Below are 10,570 nucleotides of genomic sequence, written 5' to 3' on the forward strand. Positions count from 1 at the left end.
GAAGCACAGAATAATAACATGTGGGCTTGGGATTCAGTTTTTGAAATAAAACACTGAGCCTTCAATGACCTTCCTGTACATGTAAAAGCACAGCTGTCTGCATGGCAGCAGCTGGACCCCACACTGTGGATTGTGCCTTCACCCTGGAATGTCTGTGATGCCCTCTCACCACAGTGGTGGGATTGGAGATCTCTTGCCCTCAGTCCTAAGTGCCACTGTCTGTGCCAGCCAGGCCACTGGGCCATTGTGGCAGACAGTGGTGCCCTTTGTGTGGAGGGCACTGAGTGTGAGCTGAGGCGGACACAGCACTTTTGACAACTTTATCTGCTTCTTTCAAAACTGAGTCTGAATTGTGATAAAGTGGTTGGTTTTGGCCAAGCAGGTGTATGTCATAGAACAATGGCTTGGGAGTTCAGAATCCTGGGTTTGAATGAGCCTCTGAGCATTATTAAGCTGTGAAATCTAAAGCAAGTCATTTCACTGATAATTAAGCCTCATGAGCACTTACACTGTACACTTTACCTACATCAAATCATTTGGCCATCACCACAGACATATGGCATGATTGATTTACTATCACCTTTCGCTGGGCAGAAAAAGACAGAGATGAATGTGCCGAAGCTTATGAGCCCCTCAGCAAAAGAGCCGAGATGGGAACCCAAGCATATGGCCCCAGTGCTGCGGCTCTGAACTACTGACCTGCCTTCAGCACTCAGCCGTGGGATCGTGAGTCACTGTGCAAGGGAGTTCCAACATCTGCGTGTATGTGTGGAATGATCTGAGCCTGCAGAGTTCCTACACGCTAGCCACATTATGGGGTGGTGTCCGTGGTCACATAGCTCAGGGCAGGTATTAGTACATGAATAGTTTAGCTGTGTCATAGTCTTTATGTGAAAGGCATGTAAAAGCCCAAATGCTTTTGAACTGGTTGAGGATTTTGAGTTGGAGGACAACACTTGGGACAACCAGTCACATTCTTTCAGTGCTCGGCCACTGCTCAGCACATATCCTAAAGCTGGTAAATAATGGAAAGACCCTTGATTGATATTTGATGGCATTATGAACTTCAAATGACCCCTATAGAAATGTTAAAAAAAAAAAAAAAGTCTGTGAGCTACACAACCTGGGGACAAGACAAGTAAGAACACAAACTACCACTAAATAATTAGCCTCCTGTATCACCCTGATTGCAACTCCCTTGGCAGCTGGTTTGAAGAGCCTCAGCGCTCACCAGGGCCATCTCCCTACTATGCCCTCTCTCGCTGTGGGTTGCCTGGGCTGAACATAGGCAGCCCCTCACATGATGACTGCTGACACAAGGCAAAGGAAGACTAAATGGAAAATGTATGTTTATAGTGATTATTTTAAAATATAAGTATTTCAGTATTTTCTAATCTTTAATAATTGATTATTTTTAGGGGACTTTTTTTTTTGAGACGGAGTCTTGCTCTGTTGCCCAGGCTGGATTGCAGTGGCACAATCTCAGCTCACTGCAACATCTGCCTCCTGGGTTCAAGCAATTCTCCTCCCTCAGCCTCCTGAGTAGCTGGGATTACAACTGTGTGCCACCACACCCAGCTAATTTTTTGTGTTTTTAGTAGAGATGGGATTTCACTGTGTTAGCCAAGATGGTCTCCATCTTCTGACCTCATGATCTGCCTGCCTCAGCCTCCCAAAGTGCTGGGATTACATGCGTGAGCCACCGTGCCCAGCCTGTTTTGTTTTTGTTTTTGTTTTTGAGGAGTCTCACTCTGTCACCCAGGCTGGAGTGCAGTGGCATGATCTTGGCTCACTGCAACCCCTGCCTCCCAGTTCAAGGGATTCTCCTGCCTCAGCCTCCCAAGTAGCTGGGACTACAGGCACATGCCACCATGCCTGGCTAATTTTTTTTTTTAAAGTAGAGATGGGTTTTCACCATGTTTGTCAGGCTGGACTCAAACTCCTGACCTCAAATGATCTGCTCACCTCGGCCTCCCAAAGTGCTGGGATTACAGGTGTGAGCCACCATGCCTGTCCAATTATTTTTATAACTGAGACAATAAATAAATAAATAAAATTAATGCTGGTGCATGGTATTAAATCTAGTTTTAAAAAACTTCACACATAAACAAGGGCAGAACACTATACCCTCCAAGATAAATTCAGTAGCAGTGTATATGGGTCTGTGGAGGTTGAAAGGGACTTGGTAGAAGTCAAGAAGGTAGTGGCTGTCCTGCTGGGCTTTTAAAGGGTCTGAAGAAGTGACAGGATGCTGTGGTTGAATCCTAGCATGTATTTTAGTATTTTTTCATTTTGAGCTTGATTATTTCTTGTTGTTTTCATTTGCCACTACCTGGAAAGCCAAGGGCTCTACTCTCATTTCCTTTCTGCTCTTTCTTTGCCTTCCTTGGTCCATGAAGAGGATGGTCCAGGAGAAGCTTATTCCATGCTTGTTAACCAGGCACATCCCTAAGTTCTAGTCCCTGAGTCATTTATGAGTAGCACCACCATGAACTGACAGCCATGCTGTGTCCTTCCACATCCCCTAGGTGACTCCTTCGAGCCTTCCAGAAAGTGGGCGAGAAGGAAGCCCTACTCTACCACCACAGTAAAGTAGCCTGTCTTTGCCTAAGATGTAAATGTTGTTTTCTTGGTTCCCTTATTTTTCAGTTGATATCAGCTATGGGAAAATTATCCAGTACATTATAGATGTTAGATAATATTTCCTTGGGAATGGAGGAGGTGTATCTTACCAACTGACACCTGATTCCAGAGGATGTACAACATTGGCAGTGTCAGAAACTACACTGCATGTTAAGGGATATTTTCTTCAGGAACAAGCTTTCCACTTTAGATAAGAATTCTGCAATTGCCACCCAAAAATTATCTAGACAGAAACATTCTTCAAGAAAACTCCTGTGCTTTCCTACGGGAACTCTACTCTAGAGTTGGGGCTTTTGATTTGAATGTTCTTTCCAATCTTGGTTACCCAGAGTTTCCAAGTGAGCAAAAGACCTGTGCGAGCCATCCATAGCATGGCCTGATTCTCAGAGTGTTTTCCTTCTCTAATTACAGGTGACTTCAGGGAGCACATTCAATGGTACATATTCTGGAATCGCTCACTGGCTGTGAGAAAAAGATTCTGTAGGAAATGTGGAGCCTAACTGCTGGCTTTTGTCTGGAGAGCCTCCGTGATCTAAGACGCTTGGTGGGAATGAGGATGGGGGGGGGGTATAGTAAAAGAAACTGGTTTCCCAGGTGACAAACACTTTTTATCTATGTATAGTTCCTGGGAACATGTTCACATTAGGTGGTATTCACATTAGGTGACGTTCACATTAGGTCGTGTGGGAGTGTGTGTATTAGTGTGGGGGGGTGGGGTGGTCTATGTGCAAGTCTGCATGATTTGCTTGTGAATGTGTGTCTATGTGTGTTTCCCCTAGGAAAAAAATGTTGTGTTTACCCAACACAACTCTCAGTGCCATTTTTCTTAATTTAACAAATCAGACCACACATTTTACTTACATTAGTTCATTAGTTCAAACCTCCCCATGCCCATATGCTGTGAGCTTGTTTATTGAATCCACATACCAGATGGAGAAATTAAGCCACATAAATAAATGTGCCCTGGCTCACTTGCTATGAAGTGAGGAGCCAAGATGTTTACTCATACGGTGCTAATGTTGAAAGGATCACTATTCATCATGCAAGGGAGCTCCAGCACCCTCTATGCCTGGAATTACGCAAGCCTGCAGAGATCCCAAACACCATCCCTCACATAAGAGAGCCTCAGTGATCTCAGAATCCAGGTAGCTATGTAGGCATCTCCATGCAGGTGTCACATAGTCCTTAGTGTGAAACAGACATAGAAAGCCCATGTTTCTGATCAAGTCACAGGTTCTGCAACACTAAGGGAGGCACTAAGTAGGACAATATGGTGCCTGTGTGTCATAGCTGGTCTCTCCTCAAGACATGGCTCAAGTCCGATAAGAATTGGGGAAATGCTTTAGAGTCTTGGACAGAGTTATCACCACAAGCCCTCTGAGCTACATAATTTAGGGATCATGACTATTAAGTACTCAAATTACCACTTGGCTATTATCCAGGTATCCGTCATCCTTGTGGCAACTCTCTTATGAAGCTGGCGGGGAGAGCGTCAGTGCTGGAGCTGAGCCTCCCTTCTGGATGGGCCCTCCCTGTGTTAGCAGGTGGGTGCAGGCACGGGGGTCAGCATGCTCAGTGGATTTACACACACAGCATTGAAGAATAAGGCTGGGCTTCATTATTTACACATTTTCAATAACTGACGATCTTCGTAACATAAAATCAATGATTTACTACATTAGAATATTGTCCCTAGTATTGAATCTTGTCTCTCAATAAAGGGTTGCTTAAAGTCACATGAGAGATTCAACTGATGATACATGGGACAGGCGGTAGCAGCAGTTAAAGCAGTCATTTGAAAAGGCTTTTACTATAAACTTACTTGTGAGCCTGAAGGGGAGGATAAAAGAGATGATTAACTCCCCTGTGCTGTGTTCCTATTATGTGTGTTGTGGAGGACAATTACACAGGAAGGTGATGGAGGGAACAGAGCAAAGGATTGCACAGGTCCATTGAACCCATAAGACAATGTTGAGGTTAGTGAATGAGACTGCTCATTCTAGGTTGAATTTTACCTCATGCATTCTTTCCATGCTTTCTTCCAGTAGTTCCTTCTCTTTTTTATTAACTCGGTCACGGTTGCTAAAATCCTCACTAAAAGAGGACAAAGCTTTGTAATAACATAAAAGCTTGTAAATTTGTGATAGCTCAAATTTTACAAAATACTGGGGGCTTTTGCCTGAGACCTGGATAAACTAGTTGTGTAAGAATCGGGGGTTCCTCTGAAGACTACTGGACTTCTGGGAAGAAAGATCTAAGTTGCCTCTCTGTGATATGGAGTTGGTCTTAAAGCCAGGGACATGGTAGTCTCTAAGTCACATAGAAGGCTCTGAGAAAGGAAAATGAGGTCTCCATTTTCTGGGTTTAGGATGTCTCTGAGAGCAAGCAGGGGGTCACAGAAGTATACAGAGAAATAGATAATGTGGGTAATACATATGTTTATAGTATCTAGAAGAAAACATCAAGCTGTACATTAAAAAATACCTAGAGTTTTGAAAAAGACAACTAAAATATAAGAATCTTTAAAACTCACAATGCAAATCAGGACCACGTGGCTTCCTTTTATTTCTACTGAACAGTAAAATAAACATAGCACCAATCTTGCGAACACACTTCCAGAGAACACACAGAGTAAATGCAGCCTTGCTGCCTGATTATTTCCAGAGAATCTTGATTGCACGCCTGCAATAACAGACATTACAGAAAAGGGGAAGGACAGAAACATTTTTCTGAAGGTAGAAGTCAAACCCTGAAAACAAACATTAGCAATCTAGCATCAGACTTTTTCTCAGAAAGGAAGAAAAACAGGATTTTTTGGGGGGATTTCACCGGGGTTCATGGGGAGAGAATCAGTGGCTTTCTGAGATCATTGTTGAAGGGTTGGGAGAAGAGAGGGCCATTGGGTTAATGCAAGGGACATTTGGTGACAGAGGAAAACAGAACTTGGGGTGAACATCAGAGAAGGTCCTGTGGCTATGGAGAGGTCTCCCTAAGAAGAGACAGGACTCTGTCCCCTGCCACAGCAAGGTCTAGGGATGGATGTGGAGTGTATAAATCAGAAACTGAATTTGGATGTGGAAAGAATGAGTGGAGAAGGCACACCCAGAGCTGGCGCAGCCACTGCCCATTCTCAGCCCGACCTTATTGCAGGCAGCTCTGATCAATAGTGAAGGAGGCAGTGGGGGTGGCAGACTTAATTCATTAAACCACCAAAGCATCAGCCACATGGCCACTTTTCCAGTTAATTCAAAGTAGCTTGCATATTCAGGTTTGATCCGTGGAAGGGAAGTTACTCTTTGCAGACCCATCTTTTGACAATCATTTTGCAATGTCAGAAGGTCTGAACAGCCTTGGGAGGCAAGCAGACCCTGGTCCCTCAGTGTAGTCACTGGAGGAGACAGTCACTGAGAGGCAGCTGACAGGGTGAAGGGAGAGGGGAGGAAGGCCACAAAGATGACAGCCTTTAAAATAAACTGTCATCTTGGGGAGGTCAAGGATCTGAAAGAGGAAGGAGAATTCTTTATCATTAAGGACCGGTCCTTGTCTCAGGCATCTCCTCCAGAGCATCACCTTTGTCCACCCACACACCTCGGGCTAGGAGGACTGGAGAAAGACAGTGAGGGGGTCTCTTGGGTGTCTGGCAGAGGGCGTGATGTAGAGGTGTCAGTTGTTCAGGAATCTCTGTCTCTAGGGAACCAAATACATTTCCCATCTCAGATCCTTCACTCATTGGGGTTGGGATTCTACTCGTCACTTTTCATCTCTGAATGTCAGCACCCTCAAGTGTAAAATCTCAGCCACAGCCCCTCCTCTGCCCTCCCTGCAGGGCTGATGTTCTCCATAAGCCATAAGGCATCATGCCCACGGAAAAGCCGAATAGGAAACCATGCGCCACTGCCCCGGAGCCATCCAAGCATCCTCTCCATATTCAGCCACTAAGTGTCCAACTTATTCCTCCTGGCATGTAGTAGACACTTAGAGAACACTACTGAAGTACCAGTCCTCTCTTAAGGTTTTCCTGTATTTAGTGATTTTTTTAACCCTGTACTGGGATACTAAGAAGTAGGGCCTAAAAACTATAGCTAAAATTTCATTATGAGAGTGCAGAGGACTGACGGCAGAGGGACGACATGAGCTTGCCAGGTCCACATGGCTTAGTGGAATTTGAATCCGGGTCCCCACTCTGCACCAGCCCTGCACTTGCAGTCATCCTGCTGTGTTCTCCTCTCCGTGAAGGCACTGCCTACAGTCTGTCTGATAGAGGTGTTGAGTGCTCACTGAATCACTTTGATTCAGCAGGCTCTGCTTGGAAGCCTGTAAAGAACAGGATCATAAGTTTAAACTTAAAACAGATTATAACTATTTTCCCTCTGGTCTTCTGTCAGCAAGATGTCAACAGCCCTCTCTATTGTAAATGCCTTAACCAGCATCTTCTCTGATAGAGATTATAAGAAGATACGCCGTGTCCACCACTCAGCTTCAGAGACCTCATGGCTTCTGGGTAAAGAAGGAGGTATACCCTGTAGAAGGTACTGTGGAAGTTCATTAAGTTGATTCAAGAATCGCAATTGTGGGGAGTATTCAGTGTCCCATATGTAAAAAGGAAACTATGAAGAGATTAAGCCACATTTTTTAATGTGTCAGAATTCTAATTTACGTAATCAGTAAGTATTACTACAACCGCAAAAGTAAATATCCACTTAAAAGTCAATTTTTGTTCATGTTTAATGACAGACAATGTTTCAAGCTAGTGTCTAGAACTTACCTGGTTGTTAAACATTAGCATAGATCTCCCTGAAAGAGTGGTGCTATATTATTATTTTTAAATTAATATAAATTAAATACATATAAATTAATTGACATAAAAATTGAGCATATGGCCAGGTGTGGTGGCTCATGATTATAATTCCAGCATTTTAGGAGGCCAAGGTGGGTGGATCACCTGAGGTTGGGAGTTGGAGACCAGCCTGGCCAACATGGTGAAACCCCGTCTCTACTAAAAATACAAAAAATTGGCCCTGTGTGATGGCGGTGCCTGTAATCTCAGCTACTCAGGAGGCTGAGGCAGGAGAATCACTTGAACCTGGGAAGTGGAGGTTGCAGCGAGCCAAGATCACGCCATTGCACTCCAGCCTGGGCAACAAGAGTGAAACTCCATCTCAAAAAAAAAAGGGCACATAATAAAGTTCCCATATTATTCTGTCTTCTCGCCCTCACTTCCTGATTTTACCTATTACTAACATCTTACATTATTGTGGTACATTTGCTAAAATCATGATAAAATATTGACACATTATTATCTGAAATCTATCATTTGCATAATGTTCTTTCTGTTACACATTTATATGAAGTTGGAAATATGTATAACATGTGTCCACTATTATGGTTTCATAAAGAATATGTTCACCTCCCTAAAAATCCCCTCTTCTCATTAATCTCTGTCCTCTTTCTCCATAAACCTTGGCAACTATTAATATTTTTACTGTTTCTTCAGTTTTGCCTTTTCCAGAATGTCATATAGTTGGAATCATATATTATGTAGCTTTTTCAGATGAATTTATTTCACTAAATTGATGTATATTTGTTTCCTTCATGTCTTTTTTATGTCTTAATGGTATAAATTGGCACATTAAATCACCAAATAATATTGCATTAAATGGATTTTTGTCTTTGTATTCACCTGTTGAAGAATTTGGTAGATTTCATTAGAAACCATCTGGGTCTGGTGTTTTCTTTTTCAGAATGCTCTTAATGTGAATTCAACTTATTTAATAGACATAAGTTTATTCAAATTATCTAGGATTCTAGTGTGACCTTGGGAAGATTGTCTTTCAAGGACTTGAGACATTGCACTGAGGTTATCAAACTGCGGTCATAGAATTGTTTATAATATTCCTTGATTATCCTTTTAATGCCCAACAGTTCAGTGGAGATGGCTCCTGTTTCATTTCTGAAATTGGTCCTTTGTGTTATCTTCTTTTTCTTGGTTAGCCTGCATAGAAGTTCATTCATTGTAATGAGCATCTCAAAGAACCAGCTTTTGTTTTTATTGATTTTCTGATGACTTCAGTGTTTTAATTTTATTGACTTCTGTGATGTTGTCTCTTACTTCTTCTACTTGCTTTACGTTGCATTCCTTTATTTTCTACAGTTTCCTAATTGAAACATGATATTACTGATTTTAGATCTTGTGATTTTTAATATATTGCATCCAATGCTATAAATTTCCCTCTAAGGACTGCTTTTGCTACATCCAGAAATCTTGTCAAGTCACATTTTCATTTAATGTAGTTAAAGGTATTTTTAATTTTCTATTGAGACTTCTTTAACCCATGAGTTATTTAAAGGTGCATTGCTAATTTGTAAATATTTGGGGATTTTCTGGCTCTTTTACAGTTGTTGATTTTTTGTTGTCGGGTATGTGTTGCAAAAGCGGTGGTCTATCTCATCTTGCCACCTCCCAAGATGGCCCAGGATGTGGGCTTTCCCTGAGTGAATCTTTGGCAATCTGCCAACCTGATGTGGTCTGCCTCCCTCTTTAGTCTGAGTTTGCTTTCTGCTTAGAAAGGGCCATTCTCAGTTCTGGCAGGGAGTTTTCCTAACATTTAGAGGTGACATTCTCACTCCTCAGTGCAGCCTGCACCTCTGACCTGTGGTCAGCAGACAGGACAGAGGCCCTCAGTAGGCAGAGTTCAGCAGAGTCTCTGACCGAAGTGCATCTTCAGAGTCTGCACCTACCCCCTGTGACCTCAGGCAGACTCTGTGTCCTACAGCAGGAGGAACTGTGCAACCATCCTGTGGAAATTTGTGAGGATCACTGTGTTACTCAAGTAAGGTCTTTGGAAAGTGTCGTATTACTACTGTTTGTTAACTGCTTGTTGGTGGCCTGGCTGGGCCACACCCTTTATGAAAACCGGGATCCCTCAGCCAGTGTAGGTATCTGTGCAGCCCGAGACCCTCATGTGAACAGCCTCATGGCAGCTGTCTTTTCCCCTTGCCACCATCAGTGCCTCCTTGTTCCTGGGCACTGCTTTCTCTGATGGGTGCTCCACTGTTTACCTACACCTTAGTGACTACAGCTGGATGTCTTTTCTGGAATCTAGGTGAGGGGCATCAATAGCAGCTCTGCTGTGGCACTGCCCTCTTTCTTAGCTTGTCTTGCTCTGTCTCAGGCTCCCTCTAAAGATCCCACCCTTCAGGTTCTTCCACAAGTTTCTTATTGAAATCTGAGCAGAAAAATATGACCAATATGACCAATCTTATGCCCACTGAAGATATGAATGAAGAATTAAAACAATTCTCCATGGACTCTACCATATAAATCCCCAGAAGTACTTTCTAAAAAAAAAAATCAAGGAAGATGTAATAGTTTTCCATAAATTAGAATACCCTACACATACAATTAAATGAAATGGCTGGTATAGTCTTGAAACCAAAACCAGATAAGGTAAATTAAATTCTGTGATATTTTAAAATACTGTAAATTCTGACTAATGTGAGTTAATCTCAAAATGTGAAATGGTGGATTAATGTTGAAAATGCAATAAATAAACTTAGCTACCTCAAGAGGTTAATGGAGAAAAAATGTGATTATTGCAATAGATTCAGGAAATTCATGGATAACATTTACCATGTATTTATAGGACAACTATCTCATAAACTTTAAGTGACCTGTGACAACCATTTGAATTAATACTGCTTTAACAGCATATCTCTTGACTTGATAAAAACCAGACAAGAATTTCCATAACATTAATTTATTTTTAGCACCTATATTGGGTGTGAACCCATCATAAAGTTTGCCCACTGTAAAGGTATACAATTTGATGCTTTATTAAAATGATACTGTGTGCACCCATCACCATGATCTAATTTAAAAATGTTTCCCTCACCCAAATTCTCTCTTGCCCACTAGCAGTCAATCCCC

Source organism: Macaca mulatta, chromosome 10 (genome assembly GCF_049350105.2).
Source record: "Macaca mulatta isolate MMU2019108-1 chromosome 10, T2T-MMU8v2.0, whole genome shotgun sequence".
In the NCBI taxonomy this organism is placed as follows: Eukaryota; Metazoa; Chordata; class Mammalia; order Primates; family Cercopithecidae; genus Macaca; species Macaca mulatta.